At 38.9% G+C, this 14,571-nt stretch overlaps 2 pseudogenes; both read right to left on the bottom strand.

Annotated features, from left to right (window-relative positions):
* Positions 1–122: 122 nt before the first annotated feature.
* Positions 123–1,014, bottom strand: LOC141833920 (momilactone A synthase-like; annotated as a pseudogene).
* Positions 1,015–10,655: 9,641 nt separating this feature from the next.
* Positions 10,656–11,535, bottom strand: LOC141833751 (momilactone A synthase-like; annotated as a pseudogene).
* Between the last annotated feature and the right edge of the window lie 3,036 nt (positions 11,536–14,571).

The following is a 14,571-nucleotide window of genomic DNA, read 5'->3' as shown; positions in this document are numbered from 1 at the left end:
TTAATGATCAAGATTGTCTATTTTTGCATTTACCTAGAATCGATGTTCTTTGTTACGAACCAGAACAGAAGGCTTGTTATCACTCATGGAACATCAATGGAGTTGATAAGCGATCCTTTTAGTTAAAACTTTATTTTGGTGACGCTGGAGGCTCCGTCGACTATGAGGTTATGGCCGCTCACGAACCTCGACTCGTCGCTGGCCAAGAACAGCGCCGCCTCCGCCATATCCTCCGCCTTCAGCCTCACACCCTTCAGAGTCGAGATCACCTCTCCAAATGCCTCCAGCTCCTCCTCGCTCGCCTGCATGTTCGACACCGCCAGCGGCGTCGCCACCACAGACGGTGACACGCAGTTCACACGCACCCCGTGCTTGCCCAGCTCCGCAGCCGCGCTCCGTGCTAGCCCCACCACCGCGTGCTTCGAGCACGTGTACACCGGAATACTCAGCACTCCCACCACCGACGCCAAGCTCCCTGTGATTATGATGCTCCCGCCTCGCCCCGCCGCCACCATGGCCCGCCCCGCGTGCTTCGTCCCCAGCAGCGGTCCCAGCACGTTGACCCCCATCACCCGCTCGAACACCGCGGTCGTGTCGTCCTCACCGAGGATGCTGCTTCCGGAGGGGTCGAGATGCCGGCGTTGTTGAACATGATGTCGAGCTTGCCGTGGAGGGAGATGGCGGTGTCCACGGCGCGCTTCACGTCGGACTCCAGGCGGACGTCGCAGTGGACGTAGGAGGCGACGTCGTCGGAGCCGAGGCCTGCGCAGAGGGCCTTCCCCTTCTCGTCTTGGACGTCGGCGACGATGACACGAGCGCCGTGGCGGACGAACAATTTAACAGTGGCCTCGCCGATGCCGCTAGCGCCGCCGGTGATGACAGCGACCTTGCCTTCGAGCCTGATGAATCAATTAATCAACCATACAATCGATTAACTAAGGCGAAAGTAAAGACCTCAACACGTACACACAAAAAAAAAAACAGATTAAAAGTAAAGACCTCCTCTCCATTGAATATATTATTGATCACGAACTAAATTTTAGATGCTTGATTGATCTCTCTTCTTCCGTATTTATAGGCCGTGATATGGGAATTATATTATTCCACGCTTTTAAATGTTTATGTCTCCATTTTCCTATTTCTTGACTGTATAATAATTGTAAATGTAGACTAAATTATTAAATCAACATGTCACTATCTTCACATGTATGATCCAAGAAAATCGTTGGAAAACAGTTTTTAATTAAAGGCAAACAGTCTTCACATGCATAGCTAAGAACTTGGAATGGACAATTAGATCGAGTGTTATATATTGATTGTTTCGGATGACTTGGGTCGTCCCGTGTCTAGATCTGCAAAGACATTTATTTTTCTCAATAAAAATCTAAATTTGATTTATTTTCTTTAGTACATTTGTTCGATTTTTAATTCAAAAACATTATTATTATTATTATTTTAAAATATGATTAAACTTCTATGAATTTGGAATAATATATATGTAAAGCTATTTGATGTATATATGTTTATTATTATTATTTTTTAAAAAAAATAAACTTTCAATTACAGGTAGGTTTGAAGCTAAAATTTAAATAAGTTAATTTATTTAAAATATGGATACATAGAATCAAAACAGAAACTAATCAATAGTTTTAACTACTAAAATTTAGTTTACTGATGAACGACAATATATCTGCCAATTAATTAATGAGGTAGAAATTAAGATAGAGATGTAATTTGACTTGCACAGTGCTCTAACCTAATAAATTAAGCATACCTACCATTTAGTCGTCCAACTATATCCATTAATCTCAATTCCCTAGACATTATAATCACTACTTAATGACCATTAATAAATGATGATGTGAAATGCTGCTTCATTGCATAGTCAAAGAACTCTTCCAACTTGTTAAGAGTTAATATGTTTGACTAACTTTAATGTTAATGTATCATATTATATTCTGCATTATAAAATCAAAACATGTAAGCACTTGAAAGCGAAGTAGGCAAGAGGGAGATGGCGGTGTCCACGGCGCGCTTCACGTCGGACTCGAGGCGGACGTCGCAGTGGACGTAGGAGGCGATGTCGTCGGAGCCTAGGTCGGCGCAGAGGGCCTTCCCCTTCTCGTCTTGGAGGTCGGCGACGATGACACGAGCGCCGTGGCGGACGAACAACTTAACAGTGGCCTCGCCTATGCCGCTAGCGCCGCCGGTGATGACGGCGACCTTACCTTCGAGCCTGATGAATCAATTAATCAACATACAATCCATTAACTAAGGCGAAAGAAAACACTATAAAAATTTAACAGATTAATTAAAAGTAAGACCTCCTCTCCATTGAAAATATCTTACTAATCTCCAATTAAATTTTGGTGATGCTTGATTGATCCCTCTTCTTCCGATCCGTATTTATAGGCCGTAATATGAGAAGGTATCATCCTCGCCGGAATTATATTATTTTTAATTTATACCATTCTAAGCCTTTTGACTCAGATCTAGTATATTATTTTTAATTTATAATGTAGAATAAGGCATGAAATTAACATCAGTAAACGTCGAGCTGCAACGACCGTCAGATTCCAATACCTCCATAAATCACTAACTTAGCTTGATATGATCCAAGAAAAAAACATTAAAATCTAAACTCTAAAGTCAAATAATTTTCACATTTTCTTTTTGATAATTCATGTCCAACTATTTGAACGGGCTGCCAGGCTCATAAATTTTTTTTATAATCATCAAAATAAATTTAAAAATATGAACGTGTATCACTTCATAAGTCAATATTTAATATTATTTTTCTATTTAAAAAAAATTAATTTGTAATATGTCATAATTAGAAATCGAATTCATAGATATTTGATTAATTGTGGAAGTATATTATCATTGTATCATAGCCCCATAGGCTAAATAATTTTCATATGGACAATATGAACTTGGAATGGACATTAGAACGTCATTGATTACCTCGGTTGGCTTGGTCCCATGTCTAGAGGGAGGGAATGACACTTCTTTTTCCCAATAGAAATCTTAATTCGATAGGTTTCTTTCCTTTAGACTATTGTTGGATTCAAAATATTATTATTATTTTTATTATTATTATTTGAAAATATGACTAAACTTACACAAATTTAGAATAATTATGAAAAGCTAGCTATTCTGATGTATATGTATAATTAAATATTTAGGATATTAAACTTGATAAATTCGAAACCAAAATTTGAATAAGTTAATTTATTTCAAACATGGATACGTAATATCAAAACTGAGACAAATCAATAGTTTTAATTACTAAAATTTGAAGGGAAAAAACCCAATTTACCATAGAAATCTACCAACAAGGTGGAAATATAATTAGACTTGAACGGCATGATATAACATAACAAACATATCTTGAACTTTATAAGTTGAAAGATACCTAGTGGTTATGGCCATGATCTCTAAAAAATTAATGATCATTATTCTAGTCAAATTCCGTCAATGATTAAGTCATCAAACAGAGTTCTAGATTGGGACTCGAGATCAAGTAAAAGTTGAAATTGAGACCTGAAATTAAATAGAGGTCAAGATCAAGATCCGAGGTTAAAGATCGAGTAGAGGTTGAGATCGAGATTGCGGGTCCTAGATTGAAGTTGTCAGTTTGCTATCTTTGATTGTGACTCATAACTCTACCTTCATTTCAATCTCGTGGGAAACTTCCGTGGGACCGGACCAGCCACCCCCAGGAATTGAGTACATGAGATTGACTGAGATTTATCATTTTTTGTTCGTGGGTTGTCTGGCAATTATAGACTTTCTCAGTATGAATCATCAATCTCAGCAATAATAATGTGGAAAATTGTGAATAGGGTGATAAATTGTATATAAACAATTAATGATCACATATATGTATTTATTCTAATTTTCTTTTTCTTTTTTTTTTCTTTTTTCTTTTTTCTTTTTCTTTTTTTTTTCTTTTTTCTTTTTCTTTTTCTTTTTCTTACACCTACTGATTTCATTTTCTCTCGTGCTTCTATTCAATTTTTCTTTTCTTTTACTTTAAAGCCTTCGATCAAAACAACGAACCAAACGTCTCCTTCCTTTTTTCCTAGCTGCTGCGGCTGCTGTTGCATCTAAAAATTGATCAAATCGAACCTCCCTTTTCTGATTTCATCAATTTCTTAATTATTTTTATGATTTTTTTTTTCAAGATTTCTTCTGTTCTTATCTATTTCATCAAATCAGTCCTTAAGCGTCCCTCTTTTTCATATTTTCTTTTCCTTCTTTAAAAATTTTTAACACATTCAAAATCTAAAAAATTATAAATTAATTTAAATTTAAAAATATTTGGATCCTCCTATATAAGTCATCGCAGATTGAAAAAATTCATCCTCGAATTTAAAGTAGTGTTAGGTGGTCGCAAAAAAAAAAGATCAACTGATATCATCAATTTGATAAAATCCACCGTCATTAATTACATCCACTACTTCTTGTCGTAGCTTCCAGATAAATGAAGTGGTATGCTCCTTAATCACTACAGTGACTTAATTATGACGACCAGCCCGAGTTTCACATGCCGTGACACACAATGAGCACCGTCACCACACATGCAGCTGATTGAGTCCGAGTGGATTGTAAAATCTCTCGAGTGAAAATTTATTCCTCCTCATTAGAACTAATCTAATTAGAATTTTACCTAAACTTAATATAGTTAGGACGGACCGGTTTATATATTACCTGTTACATAATAATATTAATATATATATATATATTATATTAATATTCTAACACCCCCCTCAACTCAAGGCGTAATAGTAGAGATCAACTTGCGAGTTTGCTTAATAACACAGAGAAGCGACCCGGCAAGAGACTGGCGAAGACATCTGCAAGTTCAGTTTCTTCCCTACACATACCGCAATTGCACAGTGCCAGCACTAACATGCTGCTGTACAAAATGGCAATCGATCTCGATGTGCTTAGTGCGCTCATGAAACACATCATTTCGAGAAATATGAATGTCACTCTGACTATCACAATGAAGATCGTGGTAGGCGGTTGATGAATGCCAAGATCAGAAGAAAGTCGTCGAATCCAAAAAAACTCAGAAGTAGAATCAGCAAGTGCACGATACTCTGACTCAGCGCTGGAACGAGAAACGACAGTCTGTTTCTTGCTTCGCCAAGAAATAAGAGAATCACCCAAGAAGAAACAATAACCAGTGATGGAGCGTCGGTCAGTGGATCGCTCCTCCCGGAATCAGCATCAGAGTAACCAGTGAGTACCAATGACTAATCAGCAGAGAAGTGAAGACCATGTAGGAGAGCGCCCTTACATAGCGGAGAATACGTAATACAGCAGAGTGATGAGCTGTACAGGAACTAGTCATGAACTGACTAACGATGTGAACTGCATGAGCTATGTCAGGACGAGTGACTCGAAAATACATCCAGGGTCTGCACTAACTGGCGATAGAGCGTGGGGTCCTCTAGAGGGGCACCATCGAGAGGAGTGAAACGACAGAGTGCCTCAAGTGGAGTCGAGGCAGTCTTGCTGTCAGTCAGGCCTGTAAAATACCAAAGTTTTGGGGCTTATTTGCAAATAAGGCTAATGGGTCATGGATTTAAACCCGATAAGCTAGAACCGGCCATTAAGAAGGCTACAGTATTTCTTCGTGGTTTCCGCCCGATCCTCATTCGCGACTTCTCCTCCTCCTCGCGCTCGCTGCCGCCGCCGACCCGACGCCGCGAGATTTCTTCCGAATCCGGAGCTGCAGTCGCCGATCTACTCTCTTCTTCTTCCCTTCGCCGAGCAGCTGCCGCGAGAGACCTGAGATCCACTGCTTTCTCCGATTTCCCCACGCCGGCGCCGCCGCGACGCCAGACCTCGTAAGCCCTTCTGCTGTTCCCTCGTCTCCTTCCCGATCGCGGACCGAAGCCGACGCCTTCTACCGTCTTCTTCTTCTCCGGTACGAGATTGAGTTGCTGTCCGGAGCTAGGAACCAAGCGTCGGCTGGGATTTCGACTATCGATTCTTCTATCGGTGTAAGCGGTTCACGTAGCAGCGATCGGAGGGGATAGGAACTCGGATCCGAAGGAGAATCAACTGGTAAGCTCCGATCTCTTGAGTTCTTGAGTTGTTGAGTTCCGATTTATAGGATTTGTGGATTTGAGGAGCTGATACCGATTTTGGTTGGTGGCTAGAACTTCCCAACAACGATAGCCCTTATGTTCTACCTCATATCCCAACAAACAACACAGACGATTCTGAGGCTCCAATTTGTTTCGTTCATGTGGGGGAAGGTGGACGAAACTGACACAGCCAAACGGACGAAGAATGGAGTAATCTGGTGGCTAACCAAAGAGCTTCTCGTAAGGAATGACATCCTGAAGTATAGAAGAAGGCATCCGGTTGATTGTATAGACAGCAGTAAGGGCAGCTTCTCCCCAAAACCGATCAGGACACGAAGCAGAAAGGAGCATGGCACGAACAATATCTAGAATGTGTCTATGTTTACGTTCAGCCCTACCATTTTGTTGTGAAGTGTAAGGACATGAACGCTGAACAACAGTGCCCTGGGCAGAAAGAAAATTGAGAAAGGTAGAATCATTATATTCCAAAGCATTGTCAGTGCGAAGTATTTTAATAGGACATGAGAATTGTGTTTGAATCATTTTTGCAAAAGTGGAGTAAGTAGCGGCAAGTTCAGAACGATTTTTTAAAAAATAAATCCAAGTAAATCGGGAATAATCATCAATAAAGATTACAAAATATTGATAATCTTTAAATGTACCAACAAGAGAGGGCCCCCAAATATCTGAGTGAATTAGGGAAAAAGGTTTATCAGCAATAGAATGATTATTTGAGAAAGAAAGTGCTGGCTGTTTGCCAAGCTTGCAATGTACACAATCAAAGGATTCAAATTTAATAGAACCAAAAAAGCCTTTAGCAGCAAGAGATCGGAGGTTATGTGATGAAGCATGCCCAAGTCTGAGATGCCACTAATAGATGGAAGAAGGAGAAACGACAGCAGAGATAGAAGGAAAAGGTTGAAGGGAGCAAAGCTCAAACAGGCGACCCGTCTTGCGCCCCGTCCCTAGAATTTGGCCCGTCTGCGAATCCTGAACCTGTACACCAGAAGACGTGAAAATAACAGTAAGTCTCTGCTCAACCAACTGACCAATAGAAACAAGGTTTAATGTTAAATGGGGAATGTAGTAGACATCTTGGAGAGATGGTGAAGTGGCATGACCAGTATGTGTGATGTGCATGGAGGCACCATTTGCAGTGTGAATGGGAGGCGAGGTGGTGAGAGGTTTTAGAGAATGTAACATATTAATGTTAGAAGTCATATGGTTGCAACAAGCAGAATCTAAGAACCATTGTCGGTTACCTGATGTGGTGGCTAATGAAGGATTGGCAGATAAAACCTGAGTGAGTAGTTTATGGATATCCATAAGGGTGGGAGTAGTGGACTGAGGCGACTGCAAAACATTTGTGACGGCGGCCATGGAGGAGGAAGAGCCAGCTGTAGAAGATGTGCGACCAAGTTTTGGGCAGTTCTGACGAACATGACCCTTTTGGTGACAATAACGACACTCAATGTTGGGGCAATGAGTGTAAGCATGATCAGCATTCGGACAATGACGACATCTAGCAGACTTATCCGATTGAGCATCCTTGCGAGGAAACATGGGCACAGATGATGGAACAGCCAGAGCAGAATCAGTAGTAGAAGACCGAAGCATGGCAATTGAAAGCGAGTAGTCTCAAAAGAGATCTCCTTCATAGCTATATCTAACGAAGGAAGTGGATCACGATGGAGCAATGATCCACGAACAGATTCATACTCAGGGCCGAGCTTCATCAGTAGCTGAATGACCCTAAGTTGTTCCTCATCAATGTTGGCCTCATCAATGCGATCCCAAAGTGACTGGATAGTAGAGAAGAAATCATCTATGGATTGTCCGGACTCATGTTTCAGTGCATGTAGTGAACTCAACAACTGATAGTGGTGCATGCCTCCGGTAGCCTAGAAACGATTCTTCAGATAATCCCAGGCCTTCTTGGCGGTATCCATTCGCCGGAGCTGAATCTGGATATTCCTGGATGACGTGTTTCGAATCCAGGTAAGGATAGTATGATTCTTACTATCCCAGTCATCAATAGTCATACGATAATCATCAATTTCCTTTGTAGTAGGCGGAGTAGTGGGAGTTCCAACAGGTCGCACTGGCACCGTGAAGTCACCAGTGACATATCTCCACAGCTTCTTACCAATTAGAAAACTCTTCATAGATTCGGACCACAAATCATAATTGTCTCATGACAATATAACAGTAATACCAGATGCTTCCACACGATCCATATTGAGAGACCTTCGTCCTTCTTTAAGCCTCCGCCAAAACTGCCAAAGCCGCTAGAACAAGCAGATCCAGAATTTTAGAATTTCTCAAATAGTTTATCTGATGCCATTTGATCGTATCTTTATCCGTTTATGGAGAAGGGCGTTCTTCTTCGGCGACCTTTTTTGAACCACCTTTTTTTTTCTTTTTTTTTTTTCAAGCACGAGGTCGGTGAAGGTCCAGAAGGTTGTGGATCCAGATGTTTTGAGATTGCTAGATGACAGTGATCTGTCACGTTTTGGATCAGATGATGAGGATTTTGAAGAGGACTTCGTGGTCAAGGCAAACCTTCCTGAAGAAGAGGAAGAACAGGTTAAACAAGAAAGGAAGGACTGAAGCGCTACCGGCGTCTTCCTCTGGTTGTGCGTCGACGACAGAGAAAGGCAGAGAACCAGTGGCTGCCTCTTCCTCCTCTTCCCCTGTGCGTCGCTGGCAGAGGATGGAAAGGACCAAGCAGCCTTCCCTTGTGCGTCGCCGGCAGAGGATGGAGAGGACCAAGCTGCTTTCCCTTCCCTTATGCGTCGCTGGAAGAAGAGTAGGAGGCGGAGAGATCCAGATCGCGGCGCAGCCTATGGTTTCGTCGACTCTTGCCAAAGCGGATGGTGGCGGCGGGAGAAAGGATCTAGGGTTTTCCTAGATCCTTAGTCGCGGCGTTCGGAAAAAACGGACTCTGATACCATGTCGAAAATAAATTTCTATTTATTGAATGAATTAAACAAAGAGGATTACAGCCATATATATAGATAGTTAGGATGGACCGGTTCATATGACCGGGTCATATAATAATATTAATATATATTATATTAATATTCTAACACTTAATATTTTTTTAATCCAATTTTATTTCATTTTAATTGAAACACAAAATATCACATCTGTTTCAATCCAATTGAAATAGATTTTTTTATAGAATTATTGTTCATCTGGTATATTCATTATTCATTAGAGTAATCTCTATAGATACTGTTCATAGTTTTAGATTTTTTTTTCCCACGTGATACTGTTCATCTCAAAAATATTTTGTAATCAATATATTACAGCTGTTCATCCCAAAATATTTTTTAATAACAACGAACGGAAAAAAACCACGAGAACAATAAAAATAAAAAAATATACATGAATAATATCCATATTATTTTTATATTATTGTTCATTCTTTTATGAACAGTGGAATCATGAGAAAGTCATTGGATATTTATATATATATATATATTTCAATTTCTATGCAACATGCATACAATCGAACATATATATCAAATTTATTTGATTTTAAATATATTGATGAGATAATCAAAAAAATAAAATAATACATTAATCAAAATTTATTATTTTGATACCATTATATGTTTGAATGCATGAATTATCAAATAAAATCGATAAATACTTACAGTAATTCTTTATCAATTTTGTTCTTCGTACTTATCATCGAAAGGATATTATGGATCGAACAATCCTTCACTATTCACGAATCAAATTTTTATCGATAATGGATGTTCCTCCGAAAAGATTTCAGCAAAATGCACAACATCCGAACAAATTCTACAACCCCTTCCTTCGAAACTTAGAAGCGCCCTTTAATAAAAGAAAAAGTAATAGGATAAATGGACAGTTTTGATAGCTACCCACTACTCTCACTACCAACATAGAACACGAGCAGTGTATTCTTTTTGAACACCAAAATTTAGATTTCATACTTTTCTTCGCCTGGCTTTTTCAAGCCTTGATTTATTCTTCAGGTCGATCGATACATAGTTAAATACCTTAATTAATCCTTAAGTCGGAACTCAGAAAGCGACGAAGACTAATTAATATAACTGCAAACTATTTATTTATCCGTGTCTTAATTAATAATGGATCATTAATTTAACACGGACGTCACAGTGTCTTACTTAATCTATAATATATATATATATATTAAAAACAAGGTTTTAGAACAAAATTTCTCCATTCAATGCATGGTCATTTTTCTGAGCATTTACTAAGCTCAAGTACTGTACTGTCATCTAATTGTCAACTATGTAATATGATACTTCTTTTGTAAAGGTGAAATCTATCATCTTAGCAGTCCTACGATGATTATAATATGACACTTCAGCCAATATATCAATAGTTGATAGTTTCAAAAGATTTAAGGTCGTTCTTTTTAAATGATCAAGATTGTCTATTTTTGCATTTACCTAGAATCGATGTTCTTTATTGAAGAAGAACATCAATGGAGCTGATAAGCGCGCTATCCTTTTAGTTCAAACTTTATTGAAGAAGAAGATATATAGGGATTTAGAATATTCTGGTGACGCTGCAAGCTCCGTCGACCATAAGGTTGTGGCCGCTCACGAACCTCGACTCGTCGCTGGCCAAGAACAGCGCCGCCTCCGCCATGTCCTCCGCCTTCAGCCTCACACCCTTCAGAGTTCAGAGTCGAGATCATCTCTCCAAATGCCTCCAGCTCCTCCTCGCTCGCCTGCAGGTTCGACACCGTCAGCGGCGTCGCCACCATAGACGGCGACACGCAGTTCACACGCACCCCGTGCTTGCCCAGCTCCGCCGCCGCGCACCGCGCTAGCCCCACCACCACGTGCTTCGAGCACGAGTACGCCGGTTTAGTCAGCACTCCCACCACCGATGCCACGCTCGCCGTGATTATGATGCTCCCGCCTCGCCCCGCCTCCACCATGGCCCGCCCCGCGTGCTTCGTCCCCAGCAGCGCTCCCAACACGTTGACCCCCATCACCTGCTCGAACACCGCGGTCGTGTCGTCCTCGCCGAGGATGCTGCTTCCGAAGGGGTCGGTGGTGCCGGCGTTGTTGAACATGATGTCGAGCTTGCCGTGGAGGGAGATGGCGGTGTCCACGGCGCGCTTCACGTCGGACTCAAGGCGGACGTCGCAGTGGACGTAGGAGGCGACGTCGTCGGAGCTGAGGCCTGCGCAGAGGGCCTTCCCCTTCTCGTCTTGGAGGTCGGCGACGATGACACGAGCGCCATGCATGGCGGACGAACAACTTAACAGTGGCCTCGCCGATGCCGCTAGCGCCGCCGGTGATGATGGCGACCTTGCCTTCGAGCCTGATGAATCAATTAATCAACCATACAATCGATTAACTAAGGAAGAAAACACTATAAAAATTTAACAGATTAAAAGTAAAGACCTCCTCTCCATTAAAAATATCTTACTAATCTCCAATTAAATTTTGGTGATGCTTGATTGATCCCTCTTCTTCCGGATTTATAGGCGGTGATATGAGAAGGTATCATCCTTTTGGGAATTATACTATTCCACGCTTTTAAATATATATTTATGTCTCCATTTTCCTATTTGTTGACTGTATAATTGTAAATGTGGACTAAATTATATTAAATTAACAGAAGTCACTATCTTCACATGTATGATCCAAGAAAAAACGTTGAAAAACAGTTTTTAAAGGCAAATAGTCTTCACATGCATGGCTAATTAATAAGAACTTGGAATGGACAATTAGATGGAGTGTTATATATTGATTGTGTCGGATGACTTGGGTCCCGTTTCTAGATGCAAAGACATTTCTTTTTCTCAATAAAAATCTAAATTTGATTTCTTTTCTTTAGTACATTTGTTGGATTTTTAATTCAAAAACATTATTATTATTATTATTATTATTTTAAAATATGATTAAATTTCTATAAATTTGGAATAATATATATATATGTAAAGCTATTTGATGTATGTTTATTATTAATTATTTTAAAAAATTAATTTTCAATTACAGGTAGGTTTGAAGCTAAAATTTAAATAGGTTAATTTATTTAAAATATGGATACATAGAATCAAAACCGAAACTAATTAATCAATAGTTTTAACTACTAAAATTTAGTTTAGTACTGATGAACGACAATATATCTGCCAATTAATTAATGAGGTGGAAATTAAGATAGAGATGCAATTTGACTTGCACAGGCATCTAACCTAATAAATTAAACATACCTTGAACTTTATAAGTATAAGTTGAAAGGTACTGTGGAAGTTATGACTGTAATTTATATTCTAGAAAATTAGGGACCATTTAGTAAAATTAAAGATATATATTATTGAATAATATTAATCTGTAATTTTTGAAAATTTAGAATTGCATAGCCAAGCTTTGGAAAATCAAAGAATTGAAAATGCATGGTCAAAGCATGGGAATCGAAGTGTTGCTTCGTTGAATGGCCAAAGAACTCTTCGGAACATGTTAAAAGTTAATATGTTTGACTAGTTTTAATGTTAATGTATCATATTACATTCTGCATCATAAAATCAGGATATGTAAGCACTTGAGAGCAAAGTAAGCAAGAGAGAGAAATTATAAAGAGTGTGTTGTAGCAATTTTCATTTCAATCTATAATCTCATTTTCTTCCATTTCTAGGCTTTCATACACCCAACAGATATATCGTAGTCAGACAATGAAGATCAATTACTGCATTGGTAGTTCAGAATAAAGAGCAACTATAGTGAAAGGTAAAAAGTTCAGAATACAGAGTTTAGAGATCTAAGTTTGAAAGAGAGAATTCACGGAATAAAGCTTGAAGTCACTATTAGAAAAATGTTAATAGACAACGTGGAAAACACGTTGTCTTTGTGGGTTAAAAAGCGTTGTAAGAGGCCCTGTTGTAAAAGGGGTCCCTCAACGACAACGCTTTTTAAGCGTTGTCTTTGTTAACATTGACAACACCTTCGCAACGCAGAAAAAGCGTTGTAAATATTACAACGTTTTTTGCAACGCTTTAAAAACGTTGTTTTTAATAGGTATGACAACACATTTTGCAACGGTTAAAAAGCGTTGTAATTTTGTTACAAATTGCTTGGGTATTGCAACGTTTTAAAAAGCGTTGTCTTTTGATTTTTTTTTAGCAGTAAATAAGAAACCAATATATTTTGTAAATACAAAACCATTGACTACAAAATTTACTAAATCACATACAAAACATACAACTTATATTTATACAAAAACCATTGTTACAGCAGGTTCATAACATACAAGTTCATAACACATGTCCATAACATACAACTTATACAAAAGTTGTAGCATCAGGTCCATAACATAAAGGTACAAATTCAAGTTACAACTTCCAACATAGAAGCTCCATAACAGCAGCAGGTCCATAATAAAGGTTTCAACGCAACAGAATAATGTCCAGGTGCATCACAACATTAGCAGCAGAATAGAATCGCAACAAGTGCATCACCAAGTAACAGCAGGTCCATATGCCAAAGACCAACCTGCCAAAAGATAATACTAATTTATCCAAAATATGGGCACAATAGCACCTAAGAATTATACCATTACAATGAACTTTGAATCATAAATAAATATCTTTATTGCAAATAAATGGAATTATGGAGATCAGCATTCCATACCTACTCATAAATATGATCTTGTATACAGTCTGCTACCTCGGAACGCACCTCATCAATTTCTCCCCGAGTGTACTCAGCTGCCTTGAACTATGAACACATATAGATTAAGTTAATTGGAAAAACAATCAACACTGACTTTGCAAAATGATAAATGGTTTATTTGAAGTGATTTGAACAATTACTATTGATCGTAGTCCATCTCTTTCAATAGTTTCAATTTCTGCAATAATCGATCTGTCTCATAAATCTCATCACATAATAACCACATTGTTTCCCATCTGGTTGTCGAGGAGCCTGTGGTAATTGGACTCCACTATCAGTTAAAAGACAAATACACACATCAAGACCATATCAAACATAATTACACATACCTGTAGTATTTCCCACACAGGTTTTTTCCGACCTTTCTTTCCCTTGTTTGAATTAAACAATCTCAAGGCCCTACATACGTTAATAAAATATGATATATTGGTGTTTTAACATGTGAATGAAATGCCCAATCAAATTACCCAGTTTGGCCTCACATTTCCACAATATATTTCCAATCTTCATAGCGCATTCGATGACTTAGAGAATCCAGCACATAAACAATCTCCGTGTAGGGTTCAATGACAGTGAGAATCCAATGACAACTCCTAACTCATATTCATGTGATAGTCTATCCTTTGACATCCATTCTTTGTCCATTCTTTTTACCACTAATCAACTGACACTGACCAAACACCTTCAAAATAAACAAAAATGATATCTATGATTGATATTGATTTTTCTGCAAAATAATTGAAATTATACTGTAATGGTGTAACCCTAATCATTTAGGT

Source organism: Curcuma longa, chromosome 8, assembly GCF_044706935.1.
Source record: "Curcuma longa cultivar G26 ecotype Majalengka, Jawa Barat chromosome 8, ITB_CL_G26_1.1, whole genome shotgun sequence".
NCBI lineage: Eukaryota > Viridiplantae > Streptophyta > Magnoliopsida > Zingiberales > Zingiberaceae > Curcuma > Curcuma longa.
This window is presented reverse-complemented; position numbering and strand designations above follow the sequence as displayed.